General features: G+C 44.7%; 1 protein-coding gene across 1 annotated transcript in view; it reads right to left on the reverse strand.

Annotated features, from left to right (window-relative positions):
- The window catches only part of LOC126474730 (homeobox protein Hox-A4-like), a 447,456-nt gene that overhangs the window by 109,249 nt on the left and 310,580 nt on the right, over positions 1–27,627 (reverse strand). The window lies entirely within an intron of this gene.

Genomic DNA, 27,627 nt, shown 5'->3' on the forward strand with positions numbered 1-27,627 from the left:
TGTCGACCCACACCATGAGAAGTTCATGATATTCGACACTGCTTCTGGGTGGATATGTCCAGCGTTGTCGAACATCGTCTTTATGTAGTTCAACTGTTATGGTATGGGGAGGCATAACGTTGAACGGACATACTGATCTCAAAATCTTGGAAAACGATACACTCACTGGTCGGCGTTTTTGTGCCACTACTCCATCCCAATGTACGTCTTTACCGGGGTGCTTTCTGTCCTGACTTTATTTTTGCAGGTGACTAAGCGTAACTGCAACGAGCTGCGCAGGTAGAGAAGCTCCTGGAGCGAGAATATATTCGGCGAATCGACTGGCCTGCGCCCCACCCACCTACTTAATTCCATCGAGCACGTGTGGGATGCGTTACGAAGACGTACTGCCGCACGGATCATGCATTGCCGTCCGTAATGTCCAGCGGACCATCATAAATCTAGGTGAATTCATTGTAGTTATTCTCCCCGGAAAAAAGTACCATTACTAATAGTCTCAGAGCGTATTTCTTTCAGTTACCTTCTTTTACTATACCGCAGCAGTTCTTTCTGTGGTCCAAGTTTCATCGATCTATGTTTCTTGGCAGTGCGAAAGTTACTTTCGTCATTACGTTTTTCAGGCCGGTGCATTTAGATAAAGGCGAGGAAAACATCCGCGGGTGGTAAATCAAAAATGGTTCAAATGGCTCTGAGCACTATGGGACTTAACTTCTGAGGTCATTAGTCCCCTAGAACTTAGAACTACTTAACCCTAACTAACCTAAGGACATCACACACATCCATGCCCGAGGCAGGATTCGAAACCGCGACCGTAGCGGTCGCGCGGTTCCAGACTGTAGCGCCTAGAACCGCTCGGCCACTCCGGCCGGCTGGTGGTAAATCACTGCTACCTATGAGCCCGGGTACTAGCAGACATATGATACAGATATAGTGAACAAAGTATGTTCCGTAGAGGAAAAGAAGAACAAAAACGAGGCAACCAAGGAAACCGTTGGACAGACGCAGAGAGCACCTGATCAGGATTAGAGGGATGTGTCAATTTGAGGGGAGTGTTTCCAATAAAGAAAGTTGGTTACATCTTAAAAACTCAATATATTCAGCAGGCGTGAGACAAATGGGCGCGACCAGGTCTATAGGTGAGCCCTCAGCAGTCCTGGTGGACATGAGAAGATGTTGATTTCGATGTCGAAACAAAGTTCAGAAAGGTGTAGGGGAGAATTCACGTCATTGCTAGTTAGAAGCTGGTGCCAGAGAGAGAGAGAGAGAGCACGCGCGCGCATGTGGCTGGATCTGATACGCTTCGGCGACTACCAGTGGTCAATACGAGATTTCTCTCCCATGCCACCTATTGGCTACCAAAAGTACATAGTGGGCATGTTATCAAAAGGCTATGTTCTACGGAAAAAACAATGTCTGCTAAAGCATCACTTGCCACAATGACTTGTTCTAGAACATTAACGAGACATGAAAAATAAAAAAAATTTAAATACCAATAGGACTGGCAAGGCGACCTGAACACGTTACCACACACACTGAGCCAATCGAAACTTGCTGCACTTTGACGTTAGAAAAGCAAAGGTTCATTAATTTTCAGCTGCGTCAAATTAGGAAGAACCAGCATTAGGATAGACTTCTTAGTTTTTGCGTCAGAACATCGAAACAACATAAAAACCTATATAAATTAAAACTAACAGCGGAAAGAGTAGGTCTCTCATTGAAAAAAGGTATCTACTTAGCAACAATCTGACACCCAAAATTCTAAAAACTACAAACGGAAGAACTGGTAAAATTTTCTGTACAAATATTTATGTGAGATTATTTAAGAGACTGTGTCAGTAACGATTGGTAACGAAATATGTTGTCACAGATTGGAAACAGCCTTCAGACTTCAACAATACGCTTACAACAATTCGCACATTTCAAAATATCCTGTCAGCTACTCTTTGCTATCTACAGTTTCACGACATTAACATAGGACGTGACTTTATGCATCTATTAATTGTGTGCAGCTACTAAAGGTAAGGGCTTCGTCTGAGCTCCTACGTACCTGGCAGGCTTTCCCCTCTGCCTTAGCTATCGTATAAGAAAAATATCAATAAAGTATACATGTACTATGTTGCGGACGTTCTATCAGGTAAAGCAATCGTAGTGAGTTTTACTGAACTACATTCTGAAACAGAACAAAAAGTAAGATAGTTACAATAAGCAAAACAGAAAATTGAACTTATATGCCTTCGGGCCATGTTATTTTCGGAAAAGCGTAAGAATGTACCGAATGTTGATTTAATATAAATTCAACAAGCTCTACTAGCTTGGCAAAATTTTATTGTACAGGTGGACTGTATACTACCTTATGAAACAGGGAACCAGTAGTAGAACACGACAAGCAGTTCAACGAGAATGGAACACTATTTGTTTCAAAAAGCAGGGACAGACCGAGCGAGGTGGCGCAGTGGTTAGGCCCTGGACTCGCATTCGGGAGGTCGACGGTTCAATCCCGCGTCCGGCCATCCTGATTTAGGTGTTCCGTGATTTCCCTAAATTGCTCCAGGCAAATGCCGGGATGGCTCCTTTGAAAGGGCACGGCCGACTTCCTTCCCCATCCTTCCCTAATCCGATGAGACCGATGACCTCGCTGTCTGGTCTCCTTCCCCAAACAACCCAACCCAAAAGCAGGGACACATATAAAGAGTACAACATTATTTTGAGAGTTCTGCGTAGGCAGCAGGTGCAACATAGAAAAACTGAATTGTTAAAGAAATCGTGTTACAAGATGAACAGAATAACTGACGAAGAAGCTCTTATTCGAAAGAAAGCGGAATCTAACCTCCGTAGAATATGACCTACTGGTAACAGAGAAATCACATATTAAGACACGAAGTTTGGATGAAGACGGTTGTACAGGAGACAGTAGAAGGACAGGGCAAGGTCTGCGACATCTATAGCGATGTGAAGAGACTACAGAGGGTGGTAGAATGGTGACTGGCTATTGCTAACCAACATACAGATCGAACAAAAGAAGAACGACTGACTTCATGGTCTTCATCAGATTGGTTACGGTCCAGGAGCGGGCATATTTAAGACGACTAGGCCGTTGGTCAAAATTCAGGGTTATGCAGAAGTACCTCAGGTTTTAAAGAACGACTGTGCGAAAGCTACAAGACTTACAGAAAAATGACGCATTTCGGTGCGTAGAGCATCTATTCGGGTTTTAAGTCGCGTTACAATTAATATGGGCACAGTTTGTGTCGCGGAAAACGTCAACACGGGCGGAGGCGCATAAACATCCATTGAATTCGCTGTTGGGAAGGCGCAACAGCAGCAGTCTATTTTGGAAATTTGTTCATCGGGATGGCCATCTGCAGGTACGACGATGCAACAATATGGAGTGGATGATTTGTCTACATGTTCTGAGACGTGCGCCCCCTAGTCAACTACGCCACATTTTGAGTACTACAGATCGAAACTTATTTATATGCAGACTGAAGTGGTTAACGAAAATTTGTGCCAAGGCTGGGATTCGAACCTGAGTCTCCTGCTCACTTGGCAGATGCTCCAACCACTCCGCCACACTGGCACAGCGGCTTTGTACAACTGCAGGGACTACCTAGCACGCCTCCCTGGTCAGTCCAAATTCCCATTTGCGTCTCAGCCCACTTGGTATTGTTGACTGAAACTTGGAGAGATGATCTACCCGCTGATGAAGTTTCCACGCAGCTGACTTTTCAAACCTCAGAGGTACATATGAAGAATCATGTATTGTTTGTAAAAATGGAACTGTCAACACAGCTGCACAACTGTAAACATACTCACTGTTAGCTGAATAACGTCATTGTGACCATACTCATCAGATGTGACATGCTGTTGTAGTCCAGGCTACTGAAGGGCCGTTGTATAAGAGAGAACTACAGACCAGCTATAGTTTCAGTCGCTTCGTGAGCTCCGGAGCGACCATGGACCTTCAGCACGCTGTAGACCAGGCCGATGGCGCTTTGGATAAACAGAGATTGTGACGGCAAACTCGAATCACTTCCCACATCATCTGACACGCAATTCTACTGGTAGTATGAGACTTGATAAATTCTGAATCAGAAGAGGTATTGCAGTGCGTAAGGCTGTGAAGATACACGGACCACCCACGCCGCGTGCAACTAAGCGCTATCATTCGCCAAATTGCGGGCTGTGAACCCACTCCGCATTCACCACGCGCCACGCGCTTAATGCCTAATCCGTGATCCGCAGGGCGGTATTCTCTCTCACTCACTCTCTCTCTCTCTCTCTCTCTCTCTCTCTCTCACACACACACACACACACACACACACACACAAGTGCAGACATACACAACTACCGCTATTGGCGTCGGCTGTGGAGAGAGTCCCTTGGCCGGTGATTGATCTGTCCATTACGTCATTAGGGCGGCTGGTCCGCCATTAGGCGGCTGCTGCGAGATAGCTGGCCCCAGGCCTTCACACCTGAGTCCCGCCCAAGCAGCCTCGCATCCGACATGCCCCGCCGGTGGTCCAGCCTAAACGTCCGCGGCCCGACTTCCTAACCTCATGACTACACCCGCAGGACACACGTCTTCGTGAAGACGTTCTTCTTTTGGAACATACAGCAAGCCCACTAATTTAAGAGCGTAGGCTATGGCGGGCGGAGTCCATTTCAACAAAGTTCTTCTGGGTGAGTGACCACGTCATATGTAATAAAACCATCAATGTTTCGCTTGCAGCCTTCATGGGAGTGACTATTTGTGGCTTGTGACTGCTGCTCATTTATTATTTGGCAATGGCTGGGCGTTTTGGCAGACTACTGAGCGACGGGATCAAGTAGAAAGGATATCAGACGCTACTGCTGTTATATTTGGTATGTCGTCGTCAGTGAATTCAGTGGTAACTGCCACTGTGACGTAGTGTTTCTTATGTTGTGACCGGTGGCTCCTGATACCTGTTAGTGCTCCCTGTTCCTATGTATAGTGTTTACGTCGCGTGATGGCGCAGGTCAGATTACGGTCGGCCCGCCAGCTTGCAATTACCGCAAACGAAGACGGCGACAGTCAGTCGCTCACTTCGCCATTCATATTGCTAGTCCGATAGCTCCCCTCATTTTGCACTTAGTGGTGAGTGACGGCCTAGCTAAAAAATGAACTTGTTTGAATTGTATGGACCCGCTATATTTGTCCACATGTGCTGCGGCCGCCGATTAACTATGATGAGCACTAATTAACTGGAGAAACCTGAAGGGAAGGAAGAAAAGTAGAATGATTTAACGCACTGTCCGCAACGAGATCATAAGAAACAGAGCAAAAGCACAGAATGATGGAGTATGAGGAAGAATATCGGCCCTATCCATTTAACGACACATCCAGTATTAAGTGATATTGAATAATTGCAGGAAACCTAAATCTAGATTGTCGGACGAGAACTGGAACCACAAGGTATAAAAGGGCAGTGCATAGCGGAGCTGTCATTTGTATTCAGATGACTGATGTGAACAAGAGTGCAGTGCCTTACCTCATCGCCAGCTTACTCGGTATAAATAAAGAATTAAATGATAATTAAATCGAGACCCTACGCTGCCGACAGGCGTTGATATACATCAACGGGGACAATTGAAAATGTGTGCCCCGATCGGGATTCGAACCCGGGATCTCCTGCTTACATGGGGTGGTTGGGTTGTTTGGGGAAGGAGACCAGACAGCGAGGTCATCGGTCTCATCGGATTAGGGAAGGACGGGGGAGGAATTCGGCCGTGCCCTTTCAAAGGAACCATCCTGGCATTTGCCTGCAGCGATTTAGGGCAATCACGGAAAACCTAAATCAGGATGGCCTGCTTACACGACGGACGCTCTATCCGTCTGAACCACCGAGGGCACAGAGGATAGTGCGACTGCAGGGATTTATCCCTTGCACACTCCCCGTGAGACCCACATTCCCAACTTAACGTCCACACACTACATTCGTAGTGGCCCTGTCCACTACACTCATTACTCGCGGCAGACAATCTTACCGAGTCCCGTAAGAGATCGGGCAATGCGTGTGCATCCGCACAAAAGAAGAAGGTCATGGCCGGTTAGCCTTAACTATATATGGAGAGGTATCTGTTGTTTCGTACATGTGCAAAAGAACAGATACCATCTCCATAGAGGAAGAATTCGTTGCTTCTTGTCTTCAAGTTTTACACACAGTTCTTAGCTATCACCAATGAAACGAAATGTAGGATTAGATGTCGTGTGCGATCAGACTGAAGATTTCCGAGTGAACAGAGTGGAGAGACTTCGTCAAGAGACGAAAGGGTCTCAGCTGTGGCCCTGGAGAGTGCGTTCAGAACACTGTGGACGCCAAAAGACACCTCAAGCAGATCCCAGAAAAGAAACGGTTCGTTGAAGAACCAGAAGAGGAAAACGAATCAGCGTAATTATGAAAAAGTTTATCAGTGATTTCACGGAAAACAAATATTTCACGAACAGCTACTAAAAGGTATGTAAATGAAATACCAAGAAACTCACGTCTTCAAGTCGTAGCTATTTTGCGAATGAGAAGCTACATTGGTGTAAAAACTATGAAATTCTTTCTTTCGTGTTGATAAATTAAATAGATATCGAGTAGCTGCATAACTTGAAACTTCTCTGCTTTCTCTTCATCTATAAGCGGCAATCAAAAATTTTTCTTTTAAGGGCGTTGCTACGGCCTATGTACGCTGAGGTGACAAACATCATGGGATATCGATATGCACATAAACAGATGACGGTATTATGGCGTACACAAGGTGTAAAAGGGCAGTGCATTAGCATGTGTATTCAGATGATTCACGTGAAAAGGTTTGCGACGTGATTATAGCCGCACGATAGGAGTTAGCAGACTTTGAACGGGGAATGTTAGTTGGAGCTAAATGCAGAGGACATTCTGTTTGGGAAATCGTTAAGGAATTCAATATTCCGAGATCCACAGTGTCAAGAGTATGCGGGAAATACCAAATTTCAGGCATTACCTCTCACCACGCACAACGCAGTGGCCAATGGCTCTAGTCAACGGCCGAGACCAGCGGTGTTTGCGTAGGATTGACAGTGCTAACAGACAAGAACATTGTACAAAATAACTGCAGAAATCAATATCGGGCGTACTACGAACGTACCCGTTAGGACGTGAGGAAAATACGGCCTTAATGGGCTATGGCAGCAGGAGACCGACGCGAGTGCCTTTGCTAACACCACGACAACGCCTGCAGCGCCTCTCCTGGGCTCGTGACCATAACGGTTGGACCCTAGACGACTGGAAAACCGTGGCCTGGTTAGATGAGTCCCGGATTTCAGTTGGTAAGAGCTGTTGGTAGGGTTCGATTGTGGTGCAGACCTAAGGAGGCCATGGTGCCGGCCAGTATGGCCGTGCGGTTCTAGGCACTTCAGTCTGGAACCGCGTGACCGCTACGGTCCCAGGTTCGAATCCTGCCTCGGGTATGGATCTGTGTGATGTCCTTAGGTTAGTTAGGTTTAAGTAGTTGTAAGTTCTAGGGGACTGATGACCACGGATGTTGAGTCCCATTGTGCTCAGAGCCATTTGAAAGAAGCCATGGTCCCATATAGTGGCTCTGAGCACTATTGGACTTAACATCTACGGTCATCAGTCCCCTAGAACTTAGAACTACTTAAACCTAACTAACCTAAGGACATCACACAACACCCAGTCATCACGAGGCAGAGAAAATCCCTGACACCGCCGCGAATCGAACCCGGGAACCCGGGCGCGGGAAACGAGAACGCTACCACACGACCACGAGCTGCTCCCATATAGTAGTCAGCAAGGCACAGTACAAGCTGGTGGTGGCTCCTTAATGGTGTTGGCTGTGTTTGCAAGGAATGGACTGGATGTTCTGGTCCAACTGATCCGATCATTAACTGCAAATGGTTGTGGTCGATTATTTGGAGACCATATACAGCCATTCATGGACTTCATGTTTTCAAACAAAGATGGTATTTTTGTGGATGACAATGCCCCATGTCGCTGGGCTACAATTATTTAAAATTGGTTTGAAGAACATTCTGGACAATTCGAGCAATGATTTGGCCACCCATATCGCCCTACATGAATCCCATCGAGCATTTATGGGACACAGTCGAGAGGTTAGTTCGTGCATACAATCCTTCACTGGCAAGACTTCAGCGATTATGGACGTCTAAAGAGACAGTGACGCTCAGTATTTCTGCACAGGACATCCAAAGGCTTGTTGAGTCCCTGCCACATCGAGTTTCTGAACTGCGCCGCGCAAAAAGAGGTCCAAGACGATATTACGAAGTATCACGTAAGCGTACAAAAATGCACGACTCCGATGCGAGTATGTAAGCACCGAAATGTAGGCAACGGGTTAATGTGGCTTGCGAGCCTAACAACAATAAATAATAACATAATACCGATCGATATTTTAGTTCATTATATTTCATGATTTGGTTGGTTGGTTGGTTGGTTTGGGGAAGGAGACCAGACAGCGTGGTCATCGGTCTCATCGGATTAGGGAAGGATGGGGAAGGAAGTCGGCCGTGCCCTTTCAGAGGAACCACCCCGGCATTTGCCTGGAGTGATTTAGGGAAATCACGGAAAACCTAAATCAGGATGGCCGGGCGCGGGATTGAACCGTCGTCCTTCCGAATGCGAGTCCAGTGTGTAACCACTGCGCCACCTCGCTCGGTTTTCATGATTTCTGATCAATTTTTGAACATAATAAAAATTGAAAAAAAAAGGGTCAAACGCTTTGCGAAATGTTTCTAAAATCAAGAAATGAAATAGATTAAAGAAATATTTGGCCAGTCGGAGTGGCCGAGCGGTTCTAGGCGCTTCAGTCTGGAGCCGCGCGACCGCTACGGTCGCAGGTTCGAATCCTGCCTCGGGCATGGATGTGTGTGATGTCCTTAGGTTAGTTAGGTTAAGTAGTTCTAAGGGGACTGATGACCTCAGAAGTTAAGTCCCATAGTGCTCAGAGCCATTTTTAAAGAAACATTAGTCACATCTCATTTGCTACACATAGTTTCGAGTAGTATCATTTATTCTAGGTAACAAAGAAAACTATGGGTTCCTTTCGCTTCACGTCGAGTGGAATAGGATCCAGAGTGACTAGTACTGGTACGTATCCTTTGCGATGCGCTACACACTTGTTTGCCATCTCTATACGTAGCCATAGGTGTTTGGCAGGTTTTTATCTTGTTTCGACAAACATAGGGCTGTCGAGAATTTGCCAAGGTTGCGTATGGACTTGTCTTCGCCGTACCAGCAAGCGCCGGCCGGCGTTGGCTGCGCCCGGCTGTGGGTTGACGGCTCCATCAGGCCAGGCTGCGCCGCGCCCCTACCAGTAGTATTCGCATTGTGCAGCAATACGCGCGCCTCGCCGTTTCTCCACGGCTCGGGTCGAATGCGCGGGGCCGCGTCTCGATTGGATCCGCATATGCGGACGGCGGCTCGTAACGACTCGACGTCGCTTTACGACCATTCTTCGACTCGTCTAGGCCGCTCCTTTAGCAGTTAGCCCCGATGGCTTCATCTGGCGCAGTCGACGCCGCCTCCGTACCGCAGCCCAGAAGCCTTTCCCAGCGCTTCTCATTATGCCGAGTCAGTCGTTATTTATTGAGCTTTGTACACGAAGAATATTCGAGGAATTTGTTCTTCGTCGACAACATAAGGAAAGAAGATTAGGGTTTAACTTCCCGTCGATATGGAAGTCATTAAAGACGGAGCACACGTTAGGAATATATCATGGATGTGGATGGAAATCGGCCGTCCCCTTTCAAAGGAACTATCCCAACATTTGCCAGGAGCGATTTAGAGGAATCAAAGAAAACCTATAACTGGACGGCCGGACGTGTCATTCCGACTGCGAGTCTAGTATGCGGACTACAATTTCACCTCGTCCGGTACGAAAAAGGCAACTGTCGCTGCGCGACATTACAATATGCACCATAAACGCGGAAAAACGTTCCACGCAATACATTTTGTTTTGTACGAATATAGAACCAATGTCGTTTTTATTAGCCTGGACTTACAAGGTAAACAAGGAAGTTAAACCTTTATTCGACATCTAAATCTACATTTATATTCTACAACCCGTTGTGCAGTGCATGGAGGAGGGTACTTTTATCAATATTTGTGGTTTTCTGTCATATTCCATTCCCATACTGAAGCAAAGCATTGCTCTACTGCTCTTGCTTTAGACAGACCAATCGGGACCTAAAGATCGCTTTGTTATGCTCAGCCAATGGCGTCATTAGGATGCGGTATGAAGGACTGTGGAGTCAGTACACCACTCTCCCGATCGTTGTCGGCTTTGCAGACCTTGGATCTGCTCCTCTCATTCAAGCAACTCCCCAACCGACATCACGAGGCAGAGTGAACCCCGGTCCAATCCTCTCACCAAGGAAAAAGGCCTGACACTACCGAGAACTGAAGACGGATCCTCCGCATGACAGTCACCCACGCTGAGCACTCACCCACAAAGGCGGACATATCGCATGAGTGGGTGAAAAATTGAGTACCTATTATGCCTCAGTACGCATCCTCATATCTTTTATCTTATCTTGAACCCTGCGCCAAGAACACGAGTCTCGCGGTTCTAGGCGCTCATTCCGGAACCGCGCGACTGCTACGGTCGCAGGTTCGAATCCTGCTTCGGGCATGGATGTGTGTGATGTCCTTAGGTTAGTTCGGTTTAAGTAGATCTAAGTTCTAGGGGACTGATGACCACAGATGTTAAGTCCCATAGTGCTCAGAGCCATTTGAACCATTTTTGAAGAACACGATGGCAGCAGTAGAAATTCACCTTAACCTTCTTCGGAAACCAGTTTTCTAAATTTATACAGTAGTGTTTGTGAACATAATGTCACCTTTCTTCTAAAGATTTCAGTTTAAATTCTGTGAGCATCCCTACACTTTTCGTATGAGCTACACTGACACTCGCGGTCCTACCTGGGCATCGCTGAATTGTTCGTTGTCTGCTGTCAAGCCTGTTTGATAAAGCTTCCTTACGCTGAAGCAGGTCTCAAGAAGTGGTCGCACTAGTGGCTTGTATGCAGTTTCATTTACAGGTGCACCACACTTTCCCAGAACCCTTATAATAAATCCAAGTCCGTTTTTGGTCTTGTCTACCAGTAGTTTTAGGGGTATACTGCCAACAGTTTTGGGGGTATGTCCCATTTCATATCGCTTCTTATAACCACCCCCAGATGTTTATTCAAATGATAAGATTGGCTCCGGAAATTGTCCAATGAACTTGTAATCGGATAGTATCGGGTTCTTCCTCTTTATTAAGAACTGACACTGTAGAGACTCAAAATCTAGACACATCATGATGCTGCAAATCCCGTACGTGGCGCACGATTGTCTCGGTTCACGTCAGCCACAGCGTACAAGATAAGCGCAAAGCTCCTCTCTTGATACAGCACGTGAAGGTGCGACTGGACATAGAACTGTTCGCTGAGTGTAGAGTAGATTGTTGCAGAGACGGACAGCTCTAACAGAGAAAGAGTTTAAATTTCTTTTTATTTTGCGTATGGGCACATCTAGGGTACTAGATAAGTGCGGTAATTTCTCTGAAAAGGCCACGGCAGATTTAGCTGTCTTTTCCTCGTTCGATCCGAGTTTTCGATCTATCTTGGAAGCAGGGAATCCAACAACACTGAAAATGTTTTTAACGCAGAATTGGTCTTGTCGATGACGGGCTGCTGAACCCTAATTCGTTCTGCTGCCTTCCTTTCTCTGATGTCTGGTCGCCTTGGAAAGCCAGGTTCGAAAATAATTGCCTCGAACTTGCCGGTGATACACCCACGAAGAAGAAAGGTAAAGAGGCAAACGGCCGAAGCCTGTCTAAACGATGCACCCCACTTGACGTGATTTTAATGAATCCGCGCGAAACTTGGGTCAGAATGACTGGAGAGGAATTGAGAAACTCTTGCTTCTTGGGCTCTCCTAGCCAATTTGGCCATAAGACTTGTAACCTCCCCGCAATAATCTAATAAATGTTAATTTGAAATACAGCCAAGTGGAACCTCCCAACAAAAATAATGTTTAATAAAAATGTGAAATGGAACCATGCGTAAACTCCCCACAAAAATTAAGGAATGAAAATTGACCAAAAACCACACAATAATATTAATTAAATAATGAACCATGAACGAAATGTAACCTTCTAACAGAAATAATAATATCTGGTAAATTTTATAAGGACAGCAGCGCTGACCTTCGGCCCTGTATTCTGAATAAAACAAGCAAAATTCTTACCTCAAATAACTGCAACTATATCTGCTCTTATTTATCGACACAGCTTCGTGCAATGCTGGCGTAAATACTTTTTTGGATTCTTGGAAGCAATGATGATGCATTGGAAAAATTCTTTAAATTGAAATGAATGCTTTTCTTTAAAAAATTACTCTATATTATGAAAATTATTATTGGGGCATCTTTTTCTGAACAAATTAAATTAGAATTAACGTACATTATTAATTATGCGCAAGGCTGCTTCTTTACCTTCTACAACAATACTCATCCTCCAGAGTCCTGACCAGAGTCGCGACCAGAGTGCCGACACGCGCAGGCACGCGCCGACCGCCAACTACTGTATCCGACTGACTACTACTGCAGACTCGCGCAGACTAGCATAGACTGAAGACTACAGCCGACTACTGCCGACTCACGCAGACTAGCGACAAGCAACAACTAACTACATATTACTCTCTGGTCAGAGACTCTCCTACGCCTTGCCCATCGCCGGCAACGCATACGTCTTACAGACTATTTTCATTACCTTGTTCATTCCATTCAATAAGTCCTGTATTCCTTCCTTACTTTCACTGAGGATAGCAATGTCATCAGCGAATCTACTCATTGACATCTATTCTCTTTGAATTTCAATCTGTGTCTCGGACCGTTCCTTTTATTTTGGCCGTTGCTTCTTCAACCTCCAGGTTAGGCAATGGAGCAGAAAGACGACTTCCTAGTCTTAGGCATTTTATGATCCGAACGCGCTTCCTTTGGTGTTCCTTTCTTATTGTTCCTCTACTGATGAACGCACGTCCATTCGTCTCTGGGGCTTTAGCGGCGAAGTTCGACCGCATACGCTGTGCGGGCTGTCCGCGAAGCAAGAGCAGACGGCTAAAGTGTAGGAAGGCTGGTGCGGCCGCCGTGACATGTGCGTCAGTACCTTGCGAGTAGCGGCCGCTACTTAGTGAACACTGCCGGGTAAACAGCCGCCCATCTGGCGCTGCGGCAAAAACGCTTCAGTCGGCGCGACTGCGGCTGCCGCAGTCGCTGCGCTGTGGGGCTCCGGGCCCAGCAGCTGCGCGCTTCTCTGCCCTCTCCTCCTCACTCATTAGCTCAAACGCTCCCCAGTATGCAGCCCTATCTACCTCCTCCCCTTTCATTTCTGTCTTCGCTGCTCAAAACATGTCTACAACAAGCAGAATTAGTTCTTGTTGCAGATAACACTAGTATTGTCCAAGCATACATGCAGAAACAGAAGAAATAGTAAGCAATGTTCTTAAAAGTCTCATTGTCTGGTTTTCTGCGAATGGTCTCGCCCTCAGTTTTAAAAAGACACAACATATTCAGCTCTGCACATCTAGAAGTCATACGTGTAACATAAAGTGTGGAAATAACAAAGAGGAAACTTCGAAATCCTTAGGTGTAATCATTGTTGAGAACTGAATTTGGAGAAAGCACATTTTGGAACTCCTAAAACATCTAAGTTCTGCCACATTTGCACTTAGAATGATTGCAAGCCTTGGGCAGAGACAAATCAGTAAGTTGACATATTTTGCATAATTTCATTGAATAATTTCATGGAATAAAGTTCTGGAATAGCTCGTCCTTAAGAAAGAAAGCCTTCGTTGCTCAAAAACGTGCTGTAAGAATAACGTGTAGTGCTCAATCACGATCATCTTGTAGGCTTGTCCTTAAGGAGTTGGGCTTCAGACTACTGCTTCACGGTGTACTTATTTTCTCATGAAGTTTGCTGTAAATAATCCACTGGAGCCTAATGGATTTACTCAGGTGGCATCCAATAGCATCGATGTCACTGAGCTATCTTGACTGATCCATTCTTCTGTTACTGCTTCTCAACTGACAACACAATATATCCCATCTCGCTTTATACTGGAGGGTCCGCCTCTTGTGACATCTAGCGGTCATCTTCGCTTTAGGTTGGGTGTCCGGATTCTTTTGATCAGGTAGTGTAGATACTTTCTTCGAATGAAAAAAATCATCAACGAAACCACCATTCTCTCAAATACACGGTAGGTGAGGATGGTGTAACTTATTTGAGAATTTAAAGCAGCTATGGGCTAGGAGGTTCTGCTGATAGATGCTGCACTATCTTCACCGTATTAACACGATTTAATGTCTCTTCTAATTTGGAGGTATTCGAGACGGGAACACACGCCTGGCTACGACAGCCGAGCGATGTGGCGCAGTAGAGTTGTTAAAAGAGTGCATCTTCATTCTGGAGGACCAGATTCAATCCTGCGTCCGAGAAATCCAAGCACAGGTATTTCGTGATTTCTTCAAATTGATTAAAGCACTGGTCAGGACACCTTCAATATCCTTGAGCATCCTTCCACAGTCCAAAATTTTGTTCTACCTCAAATGATAAAGAAAAAGGTTCAAATGGCTCCAAGCACTATGGGACTTAACATCTGAGGTCATCAGCCCCTTAGACTTAGAACTACCTAAACCTGACTAACCTAAGGACATCACACACATCCATGCCCGAGGCAAGATTCGAACCTGCGACCGTAGCAGCAGCGCGGTTCCAGACTGAAGCGCCTAGAGCCGCTGGGCCACTCAAATGATCACGTTGGGTCGACAAGGCATCAAATCCTAACCTTTCTTCCTTATTTTCGAATTGGAGGCAGGTAATACAGGAAATTAGCAGTAACGTTTGCGGCTTAGATGTTAATTCGTTAGAGGAAGCCGTGAAAAATATAAATCTAGGTAGGCAGAGAGGGGGTTGAATTCCTCCAGTTTGTTAACTACAACATCCCTCTTTGTAAATCATAAGTCAATGGGCCGATCTGGGTTGTACAACAAATTCAATCCTCTCATATTTTTATACAGCGCAGAGTAAATATTACTACAGTTCATCCACAGGACTGGGTTGGTAATGATCAGAGAATGTCTGCTCTCTATTCTTACTTTTATTCTTTGCTCGTACCACTAGAAAGACGGATTGTTAGGTAATATGGAACCTCATATTGTCGGCTATTTTGCTAGACCAGCTAAAAAGTCACGTTTGGTAATAGAGTGTAAGTTTCCACTGCCAGTACTTACTTCACTTGAAACAATGATCTTTATGAACAGATTGGCGGTGTGGCTGTGGGCAGTCCTCTTAGTCAGGCTGTGGCCAATTTGTTTATGGAGACCTTCGAACAACGAGTGTGGCAGACTGCAGTAAAAGGGGAGCCAGATAGTATCGTTAAGTAGATCATAGTGTCGCAGCATACAACTCAACAGCATCAGTCTTAAAATCTATGGAGGCGGAGAATAATGGCCATCTGAACTTTTTAGATATATCCGTTATTAAGCGAGGGGACAAGACGTTGGGTCACAGAGTACACAGAAAAACCACACATACTGATCGCAACCTTAATAAAGATTCTAAACACATCCCCAGACAAAATAGAGGTGATTAAAGCCTTGGTAGACAGGGCGTACAAAATTTGTGAACCGACTTATTTAAATAATAAGGTTGAGCATCCACTGTCAACATTTAAGAAGAATGGTTATTCTAACAAGGAGACAGATAAAGCACGTCGCCGTAGGAAGAGAATCAGGATCAACGAAGAACAACGGTTGCCCACGGGGAAAGTTATCCTTCCGTTCGTTAGTAAGATTTCAGATCGCACTGAGAAAATGTTGAGCAATCATGGTGTGGGAATTATTTCAGACCTACCATGAAAATAAAAGAATGTTTAAGATTGGCAAAAGACATCTAGCATCCTTTGGCAATACTGGATGTATATAAAATTCCTTGTAGTTTACGACTAGTTCATATTGGTACCACGAAAAGAAGTATTAACACATGTCTGGTGGAACACAAGAGGAATTTCGCCTGGGACATACGGATAGCTGGCCGCGGTTGCCAAGCGGTTCTAGGCGCTTCAGTCCGGAACCACACGACTGCTACGGTCGCAGGTTCGAATCCTGCCTCGGGCATGGATGTGTTTGATGTCCTTAGGTTAGTTAGGTTTAAGTAGTTCTAAGTTCTAGGGGACTGATGACCTCAGATGTTAAGTCCCATAGTGCTCAGAGCCATTTGAACCATTTTGAACATACGGATAAATCGGCCGTAGCGAAACATGTTTACCAACCACGTGATTATGAAATAAAATTCAATGAGCGTCGTATCGAAAACAACGCATTATCATTCGCGCATGTATAAGAGGCTACTGAGATTTTCAAACACAACACTAATTTTAACAGAAAAGGGAAAGGTGTTAAATTAGGTAAACTTTGGATGTCAACGTTGCATTGTAAGAATGACAATCGATTACTTGCAATCGAGAATGCTGGCTTTACCAGGGATAATCTCGTAATTGAGGTCGTGTGATGGACTGTGGCACCCTTTACACTGCCCATGTATTAGACAGTTCCTTCAGTTTTAGTTTCAGTTCGCCGCTTTACCTCTGAAGATGTCTCCCACAGTTAGAGAGGACGTTGGGAGAAAGTTTTACGCTTCGACCATGGCCTATTAGCCCAGACGTTTCTTTGAAGTCACTTTTGATAAATACTCCTATATGACCCTTAGTAAATAAAAATGGAACTGCTAGACAGAATGGAGTCACATATTATGTCAGATTTCACTGGTCTCCTAAAAGCTGGTATTTGACAATTACGCATAGTGTATTACAATTTCTAACACCAATAAAAGAAGCCAAGATGTTACACCTAAATGTCTGGATTGTCACACAGCCTCTGTAGTTGAGCAGTGAGCGTGGTTGTCTTGCGTGAGATAATGACTGGTTTCGCTCTGTCTCGAGAAGAGAAGAGCGTTTAAGTGGGTGCTCCGGTTTCTAAAGTAGACATTAATGGACGGTAGAGTGGTGTGCAAAACCAAGTCTTTGGAATACTAACTTTCACTGGCACTTTAGACTGACGATGAACTAGTGATCCGTCGGCAGCTCAAAGATTTTTGCTTACTACAAGTTTAAGAGTCGATAGAAGCTTTACAATAGTGGGATCTATCCAGTATGTAAACTGCGAGGGAGGATCGGAAAGTGACACACAATAATTTTATTCTCCCATAGTACTGCAGCTGGAATGTTGAAATTTCGCGACGATATAGTTTGAAGTTTGTGCTACAGAGGTATTGTGTTTTCATGTGCAGCTGTAGCGAGAGAAACTTGAACTACGAAACAAAGACGGCGCGCATGCCACTGTCGACAACTTGTGAAGGGCAAGGAAATGTAGTTCTATATTTGTGGGTCCAAGGGGATAAGCCAAATGTCATTCACAGAAACATGCGTGGCATGTGTGAGGATAACTTCATGGATAGTAGCAATGTGTTTAGGTGGTGGGTATTCTTCCAAAAGGGCCATGTGAACCTTAATAATTCGTCACGCTCCGGGCTGCTGCTACCAGCTACAACTCCGCAGAGTGCCAGAGGCATTAAGGCAGCAATTTTGAAAGGCTGGCATGTCCAACTGTGAATCTTATCGCAGCAGTTCAACATCTGATACGGCTCGGTGTACGATAATGTTCCCGACACGTTGAAATTTCTTAAAGTTAGTGTTCGCTGGGTGCCTAAGAACCTGACAGACAACCACAAGGGCGAGCGAATGATGACATGCTTGAATCGCTTACCCCGCAGAAGAGCATGACTTTCTAAAAGTAATCGTCACTAGTGACGAGTCGTGGGCGTATCACTACTCGCCCGAAACCAAGCAGGCCTCCATGGTGTCGAAACATGCTGGATTCCCAACACGAAAAAAATTCGAAGTAACTTGAGTCTGCGAGGTAAGTGCTTGTGGCAGTGTTCTGGGATATGCATGGTGTACTACTGGTGGACTTTGTCGAACACGAGATCACTGTGAATGCTAAAGCCCGCATTAAAACTTGGTTAATCTGCATCCTAACCTTCGTGACAAATGGCACAACATTAACGATGACAGTGTCAAACTTTTTCATGCAATGCTCGCCCTCATGTTGCTTTTCTGGACCCTGCACCGTCGGACTTTCATAGTTTGGTGCCATGAAAAATTTCCTGGGCGGCCAATGCTTTGCGACAGATTAGGAAGTAAAATGAGCAGTCCGCGTATGGCTATACTCCATCCTAACGGTCTTCTACGAACAGGGCATATTGAAACTGGTCGCAATGGGAGGAATGTGTTCAGAACGTCGGTGAAAGTCTAGAAAAGTAGGTAAAATACGTAAATTAAATTGTGATTTTTGTTTTGTTTTAATACATATTAAACTTTTTGGCAGTAAAATTATTAAGTGTTACTTTCTGATGTTCCCTAGTATTAACCCGTTAGATTTAGAGCGGTTTGTGCGGCCACAACTGGGAAATTACGGATGAGAACCGTGAACTACTACGTTTCTAAAAGTGACTCGTTTACAAATTATGCTACCACTTCCGCCGTCTTGGTTTCCCGCGGAATGCAGCGGCAAATCACATCGTGAGAACTGTCTCCTGGGCCTCTCTCTGCAATCGGTGATGGAGAGACGGATGTGGATAAGTACGAGGCGACCACAAAATGAGGCTCGCGTCTGCCTCCGAGCTGCGGCTTTTTGTGTGATCGGGACGTAAGCAGGCTGGCCGGCGTCTCGGGTTTCGTTGTGGGGCGTGCTGCGGTGCAAGCGCCGCGCCGGCCCGCGTGCTGAGTCGCGCTTTCCCCGCGGGATTGCAGCCCAACGCCGCTTCTTACGGCCACCACGAGCCACAGGCCAGGCCAGCCTGCCCCGTTGGCGGTTCCGACGGTCTCTCACGTAAACCCGACCGCAGCTCGTATGACGAGCGTCCGGATAACCTTTCCCCGTCTCCCGTTTGTGGAATTCAGGCTGGAAAGCGTCGGAGATGGTGCGCGATAGCAAAGATGACTCCACTTCTACACTGATGGGCGATACGATTTTCAAACCCTCTGTTTACTTCATCTTTAGTCACTGGTGCCCTCAGCACCTCTTCGTAACTGCAATCCAAATCGGATACGTCCAGCATATCTGCTGCAGCTTTGTGTAGCACTGAATTCCCCATCTTCTACTGTATTTAGGCTGTTTAGGTTTTTATGTTGGTAACGTCACGTAGCGCTCTGTATGAAAATCACTGTCTGCGCTGTGTGCAGTCTGTGGCTGATTGGCATTGTTGGAATATTCGCTATTGTAGTGTTGGGCAGTTGGATGTGAACAGCGCAGTAGTTCGAGTAACGAAAGTTTTTGTGAGGTAAGTGATTCATGAAAGGTATAGGTTATTGTCAGTCAGGGCCATTCTTTTGTAGGGATTATTGAAAGTCAGATTGCATTGCGCTAAAAATATTGTCTGTCAGTTTAGTGATGATCAGAATAAGTAAAGAGAGAAATGTCTGAGTACGTTTAGCTTTGCTCAGTTGTTTGAAAATCAAATAACGTAGAGGTTTATCAGCACAGTAATTCATTAATTTTTCTAAGGGGAGGTTTCATATGGAAGATTCTCTCTACAATTACACGCTAGCAATAAACAATAGCTACACTAATTACACAAACTACAAGAAAAATCAGAAGATTCCAGTGAGGTATCCTCGGCTAAGGGTCGACATATGAAACCTCTCCTTAGAAAAATTTATGAATTACTGTGCTGGTAAACCCCTTACTTTATTTGATTTTCAAACAGCTGAGCAAAACTGAAAGTGCTCAGACATTTCTCTCTTTACTTATTCTGATCATCAATAAACTGACACACAATATTTTTAGTGCAACGCATGGGAGCTATGTAAGTGCGCTGTTTGGGTTTTTATGTTGGTGACGCCACGTAGCGCTCTGTATGAAAATCACTGATTGTGCTGTGTGCAGTCTGTGGCTGGTTTGCATTGTTGGAATATTTGCTATTGTAGTGTTGAGTGGTTGGATGTGAACAGCGCGTAGCGTTGTGCAGTTGGAGGTGAGCCGCCAGCAGTGGTGGATGTGGGAAGAGGTTATTATTAGTCACGGCCATTCTTTTGTAGGGATTATTGAAAGTCAGATTACGTTGCGCTAAAGATATTGTGTGTCAGTTCAGTGATGATCGGAATAAGTAAAGAGCGAAATGTCTGAGTACGTTCAGTTTTGCTCAGCTGTTTGAAAATGAAATAACGTAAGGGGTTTACCAGCACAGTAATTCATTAATTTTTCTAAGGGGAGGTTTCACTACTGCATTCCAACCATAACACTACGGAACAAACTGCCATGTAGTCTGTATCTTACTCAAAACCACTCTGCATTCAAGAGAAGATTCAAGCTTTACCGGTGGTGGTGGTGGTGGTGGTGGTTAGTGTTTAACGTCCCGTCGACAACGAGGTCATTAGAGACGGAGCGCAAGCTCGGGTTAGGGAAGGATTGGGAAGGAAAGCGGCCGTGCCCTTTCAAAGGAACCATCCCGGCATTTGCCTGAAACGATTTAGGGAAATCACGGAAAACCTAAATCAGGATGGCCGGAGACGGGATTGAACCGTCGTCCTCCCGAATGCGAGTCCAGTGTGCTAACCACTGCGCCACCTCGCTCGGTGCTTTACCGGTGACGATCGACGTAGTTTCCCTCTCTGCATTATCATAGCTGTTTTCCACCTAGCCAACACGGAGCCAGTAACACTGTCACATTGTAAAGTGTCCATCCTTTCCTCATCCATTTCCTTTTCTGTTTTATTCCTGATATATCATCTGCCAATCTTATCCTATTATTTCTTCCTCTTCCTCTAAGCATTCAGTTTCATCTCCACATTAATTCCTTCTGTACGGGTGCGAGACTTTTCTGTTAGACGTTATTCCTCACATTCGACGAGAATGTAGTTAGTAAATTCTCTTAACATTAAGTTAATAAGACTTATATTTCTTTAATTCAGTACTTCTTTCTTCTTTTCGAATGGGCCAACGAGAGACTAGGTGCAAATTCAATTCCATTTCCGTTGTTCTCTTCCTGCCTTCTAGTGATCTTTCATCTGGACACTGTTTTTTTTCTTCCTGTCTTCTGACCACTTAATACCCGTTTCTTTCGTTCTTCTACCTTGATGTCCTATCATATTCAATACATTTTCCATAAACCCTTATCTTTCACTTGTTTCTTCAGCTTTTACATTATTTTTTTCTAAATCACTTTTTACTTCATGGATACAAGATGTATTAACTGTTCATCCAACAGATATCTGAACATCATTTTGGTTAATCCACATCTTGCATTACATATAAATGTTCAAACAATAGCCTTTTTTCTAATTACTTCTGATATGTTAGCAATGTTTCGATAAATCGCATCACTACTACGTAATTTCCAATCCCCCATAGTTTTTCGTACGCCTAATATTATCCTAACGATTCATATTTGTAGTATTTCTAATTTATCTAAACTATAGTTAAATGCTAAAAATTCGCTTGCATATAGACGTTCTGGCTTCACTACTGTACTATAACGCCTCAGTTTTGCATTTGTAGACGGACATTTTTTGTAGTAAAAATATTTGATTATTCCACACGCCCTTTCCATTTTACGTATCCTTACGTGTCATTCGGCTTTGTTCAAGCCATTTTCTTGGATCATATCCCCAAGATACCTAAATTTTTTTAACCTTTTCAGTTTGGGCAGTATCTGTTTTCAATACCTCATTATTATTATTATTATTATTAATATTATTATTAGCCTATTATTATTACTGTACTCTTTTATGTAAAAATTTTTACCACAGTTGGGGCAGCGATAAAAAACTTTTAATACAGGCGAGTACATACTTCGTACAACCCAGAAGAAAGACCCCAATAACTATTACTTACTGTAGCCACGGGAGGAAAACTTAAAATCAGAATAACAGATTTATTAAATAATCAATCTTTGCTTCAGGCGATTAGTAAGTGTGTTTAACGCTTATATATCGTCAGGAGTGCTGTTAAAATACATTACTTTGGAACTGTCGTTGGAACACGTGAAGATGTAGCCTTCACCTGTGTTGATAACAAACGCTTTGTAATGGTCAGATTATAAAACGCAAAGGCCAAAGAACTAAAAAGAAAAGGAAAGCGATTGCTTCTGCATAGCCTTCCACTATCTGCCAAATACTGGCGATAATAGATGTACATTTTTTACAGCACCATTATTCCAACCGGCTACAGTCGACTCTGTTGCAGACCTTAACTATGTCTGTTACTGAAGTAAATAGCAAAGCTGATTACTAGTTACAACATGTTTCTTGCAAAAGCAAGACTAGTTTTTCAAAGCACTTCAAATTATAATTAACTCTCGAGGATGAGGTTGTGTTAAAACAGTTATCACATCACACAGAATAACAAAGTACTAGCAACAGAGGTAAAAAATACGCCATTTGATTTCGGCCGCGCTTCCTTTCTTCAAGATGCATGAACGCTCCTAAAAATCTCTAAACTGTTCTCGCACGGACTCTGCATCAGCTAATTCCCGTTTCTCTTGTATCTTACCTATGGGCAGCTGAGAGAACAAACGAAGCGTGACATTACAAAGCGACCCACAATGGCGGTTTGACGCTGAGGAACGCGGAGTGCCGCTCTCATTTTTGCAGCCGTCGCTGGCGGCTAGTACGGTTTTGCGAAGAGGACTTTCACTCAGTTTGTGCAACGTGCCATTTAGCTCTCAGTCGTCACGATGAGACATTCACCGCTGATCGAGGAAAACCGCTAGTCTCGTTCCTTTAAATATACGGGAACTGAGGCATTATGCGATATATTACGGTAGGAGGCAGCCTATAGTAAGACGGCGAGTATCGGATCTTATGTGTGTACCAGATTAACAATGGGTTGAAACTGATCATCATAGGTAGGCTTTTAGACTAATATCCACATCTGTTTAGCCGAATGCCAGACCGAGCGTAAGTAATAAGCAGTTAAAACAGGGGAAAAAACACAGAATGAAATGCAGTCAAAACATTATCACCACTGCGCACAGCAAGAGTCTGTGCGGCCTGGTGGAATTTCGGGAACGTGACGTAGTAAGGAAACCGCTTGCTCTTATTCGAATGCTGGCTCGCAACTGTGTTTGAGCCCTTGGTTGCGGGGATGTGTAGTAAAAGTGACTCGCGAAATACAATGATTTGCAAAACTTAGACGACCCGTGTGGCCGATCGGTTCTAGGCGCTTCAGTCTGGAACCGCGCGACCGCTACACTCTGCAAAGTGCTCCCACGCTGATCATAAGGTTGGTGAGGAATTCTTGTGGTCGGGCGTTCGATTTCTCCACCATCGCGGTTGACAACTGCTGGATGTTGTTGTCCCATGTGAGCGTGCTGCAATACGTTTCTCTAACGCATCCCACACGTCCTCTATGGGGCTTAAGTCGGCGGAACGATTAGGCTAGTCCATTAGCCGAGTAGCCTGTAGTTCCAAGAACTCCTCGACCTGCGCTGTCCAATGTCAGCCAAAAAACAGGAATAAGGATCGAACACACACCTGAAAAGATGCACACGGAGAAGGAGTACGGTATCACAATAACGTTGACCTGTACGTCGACATAAAACTTGTCTGGGTATGGTACCACGTCATAATGCATAAAACTACTGCTGCTGGAGATAAACGAACGTTTCGGCCACGGCTGCAGTGGTCATCTTCTGGGTCTACTGGTGATCCAGACCAGTAGACCAAGAAGGAGGCCGCTGCAGCAGTAGTTTTATACATTTTTGATTCATCAAGGATATCGTTTTTGTACCTCCTGTGCCGGCTTGCCTAACTGAATTTAGAGCAAAAATTTACGCCGCCACTGAGCGAGTTACACCTGCAATGCTACAGAGAGTTTGGGAAGAAAATGACTTCCGATGGGATGCGTGGCGGATAACCAACGAAAACTACATACATCTTTAGTTTAAGGTAAAAGAACTTGATGTGCTTAGCTACAAAATAACACTAAACCCAGCTCTATACCTCCTTTCAATAAATTTATATGAATTTTTAAAGTTGTTAAGTCCTTTTTGAAACACCCTGCATTTTAAACACACAGCACGACTTGTTTTTAAAGCATTGCTCGTTCCATCAACAGAAGGCAGTTCCAGTTGTTAATTTAAGTACGTTTCTCCTGGAAAGTCAATGATGTCAAAATACTTACAGTGTTTAATAGTATTATTTTGACTGCAGAATGGAAACATATCTACAATCAAAGCCATAACCTACAAACATTCTAGATATTCCGACATCGTTGGAGCAATATAACTAAGCTAAACACCAGAACTGTCAACTGATGACGCAGAAACTTCATTTAAAAGTAATAAACATTTAGTGACTGGCTACGTTGTGGTTTTATTTACATGTGGATTACTTCGTTGACAGCACAGAAGTAACAGCGTGTCACGGACAGAGAAAGTGACCTTCCCAAATTTAGATCATCAGCTGGAACTGCATAACAATGTAGTGCTCTTTTCAATTAATTAGCTACACGTAAAAAGTGTGATGCTGAAAGCGTCGACTTCGGCAGTGGCTGTAACCTGGCGCGGCTGCCGCCTACGTGCAGAGTTTCCCAGCAATTGTGAGCCCCGCCCCGCTCCGCCGGGCCGGCCTACATCGGTAGCCGGTGCGGTGCGGCCCACAGTGACATCAGACGAGATCAAAGAGACCGCCGCCGTTTATTTGCATAGGCGGCCACGTGCTGGCGGGGGCGCTGTTGCTCTGTTTAGAGCGCTAGCGCTCCCTGCCGCCTCCGCCTCGCCGCGCCCGCCGCCTGGAACTCTTACACAGATCCGACTACTGCCCTGCGCGCTCTTACTCCCAGTTCAACTGGGAAAACAGTGATCGAGGTCGTTAAGTTAGGAGCCGCCGCCTCCAGCACGCCAGAGTGTAAACTAACAATACGAGAATGCTTATTGTTCAAGTAGTCTCGCCGACATTGCAGCCATTAGAAGAGAAGGCTTTGCTACTGTGACTACATTTACGTCTGCAAATACCTGATGTATCGTAGTTAAAAGCGAAGACTGACGCAGTTGAAAGCTCACGATAATAGAAATAACCTCATTACTATTCAGATGGTCCCACTGAAATTCCAGTCATTACAAGACAAGTAAACTGTCGGAAAAAAATAGTACATCTGGAAGGACGACTTCGATTTTGATCTAATGACGACATGTGCCACCTGGGGGTAGTACATGTACTGATAATGGTTTCAACGACGTCCGCCGACAGAGCATGTTTACTCTTCACTAGGGAATGCTCACAACCAGAAGGCACAGTGTGGTGCAAACATGTGAAGCAAGCAGCGACTGTGCCATGGAAACGCACTCGTGCTTTCTACACCAAATGAACGAGTTTCAAAAGGATCAAAATGTGGCCTTCCGAGTGGCGGGATGGTCCTTTCCGAGAATGACCACACAAGTTGGACTGCTGCGTCAGTTGTGCAACGAGGCTGGAATCGGTGGTCACGTGAATATTATCACACCCTTAGACGAGTCTGGACGTCCATACAGCAACACCCTATACCACTACTAGTCATTTCCTTTCCTGTTCTACTCACGAATAGAGCTCCTTAACTCTAAATGTATGTTGGCAGCTTCAAATGCAGGTTCCCAAAACTTTCTCAATAGTGGTCCTCGAAAAGAACGTCACCTTCCCGCCGGGAATTTCCATTTGAGTTTCCGAAGCATCTCCGTAACAATGGTGTATTGTTCGAACCAATCGGTTCTCAAAAAGTTGCGGCATTACTGAGCCATCTGTTGAATATTCCAGATTAAATTTCAAAACTCTCAGTAGTGTCACTTGAAGCGACAGCATGTGACATTGTTAATGTTTATCTGTCCGTCGGGTGGGCAGGTTAACCTCTGCGGATCCCTTGGGGCTATTCGACTGTAGGCTATCTGCAGGCACCGGGATTCATCCTCTCCCTTGTCTCATTCCCAGACAACATAAAATTGACACCACACCATACAAGCATACATTACAATCTCTTACACTCAATCGACAAATTTAAAAACTACTCTCACACACCGTGTGAACTGGGTCTATTGTGCGCCGAGGACGGAAACCGTTTCTTTTTAGATGGCCGAACAACTTCTAGGGGGCTCCCAGGCAACAGTGCCAAACAACTCTTACTTTTCTTACGATTTTATTTTTATTCTGCAAAAGTACAACTGATTCCTTTAGAGACCTACGCCATCACCGCTCTTTCCAGTAAAATTCAAGGAATGAAACAGTCAATAAACTGTCTCGTTTATCTTCCGACCTTACAACACCCACAATGGCCTTTCCGTGGTCACTTTATTGTCTTTAGTCCACTTTCCATTCTCTGAGATAACAGAACTGTGAGTATATGTCGTGGCATGGCCTCTCACGTACCACGCACTGGTACGCCACCCGACCTAAAGGTCAAGGATCTGCGGCCGCAGCCAACGGCTCTGGAACACGCAGAGCTAAGTCCGCGCCGCGGAGCGATTTCTGTAGAGGAAGCGAAGCATGTGGCTCATCGCACGGGAAGAACTACCTGTCACTCTGTCCTCCTGAAAGAGGGTGAAAAATACGTGCTACACAATCTCGAAAGCCACCCTACTGCTATATACCGTTAAGTCTTGCGGGAAGAAAACGTATATTTCTACGATCGCTGTATTTCTCGCATCACTTTTCTTGAAAGCCTTATTGTGTATTGCAAGAAGAGACAATGTAAGCTGATCACAGTTCAGCCACATAAGCGTCAAAAACTTGTTGAGCCATTCTATCACAATTTCGTTGTGATCAAAGGCATACTTCTTCAATATGACCCTCGTTCGTCAAAAGATTAGATAGAGTCTAGCGTGCAGGCCACAGCAAGGACTTTAAAGATGCAGTACGCCCTTGAATCTATCCACAGTATGAAAGAAAATCTGTCGTAATCTTGTTTTAAGGCACCGCTCCGGCATACAACTGATGTGACTGAGGAAAATAAAACCTAAATCTGGATGGGTGGAATATGAGGTGGAACCAATACATTCTAAATAACTGCACGGAGTCTTAACTGCTGCGCCACCCACCTCACTCGTTACATATATTTCAATGAACAATCAACATTAACCAAATAAAAACAGAATATTAATAATATCTAGTTTTCATAACTACGGAATAGTACTCTGCACGAGTTAATATTGCGTGAAATCGTTTCAGGACGTGCTGTAGATGGGCGCGTGTGAGCTGCAAGATATTTATTATTTATGAATGAAGACTGACATTAACAAAGAGTGGCTTAAATTCTTTAATATTAGTCTTAAATTAGTAGTTGCAGCCGCGACTGACACTTCACGAGCGTTACTAATAAAATGGTTACACTAGCTGTCTCCTAGTAATTTTAGTGCCATTCGTCGGTTCTATGCCAGAAGCAAGTGCGCTGTTCACATGAATTATAGCTTCTACAGGGGACAGGCAAAATACTGTGAACACCTGTACTTACTTGGGAATTGTTTATTAATAAGAGGGTAGACCCCCATTTGCCCGTAATACAGCTGCGATTCTTCCTGGAATACTGGCATATAATAATT

This window comes from Schistocerca serialis, chromosome 4 (genome assembly GCF_023864345.2).
Source record: "Schistocerca serialis cubense isolate TAMUIC-IGC-003099 chromosome 4, iqSchSeri2.2, whole genome shotgun sequence".
NCBI lineage: Eukaryota > Metazoa > Arthropoda > Insecta > Orthoptera > Acrididae > Schistocerca > Schistocerca serialis.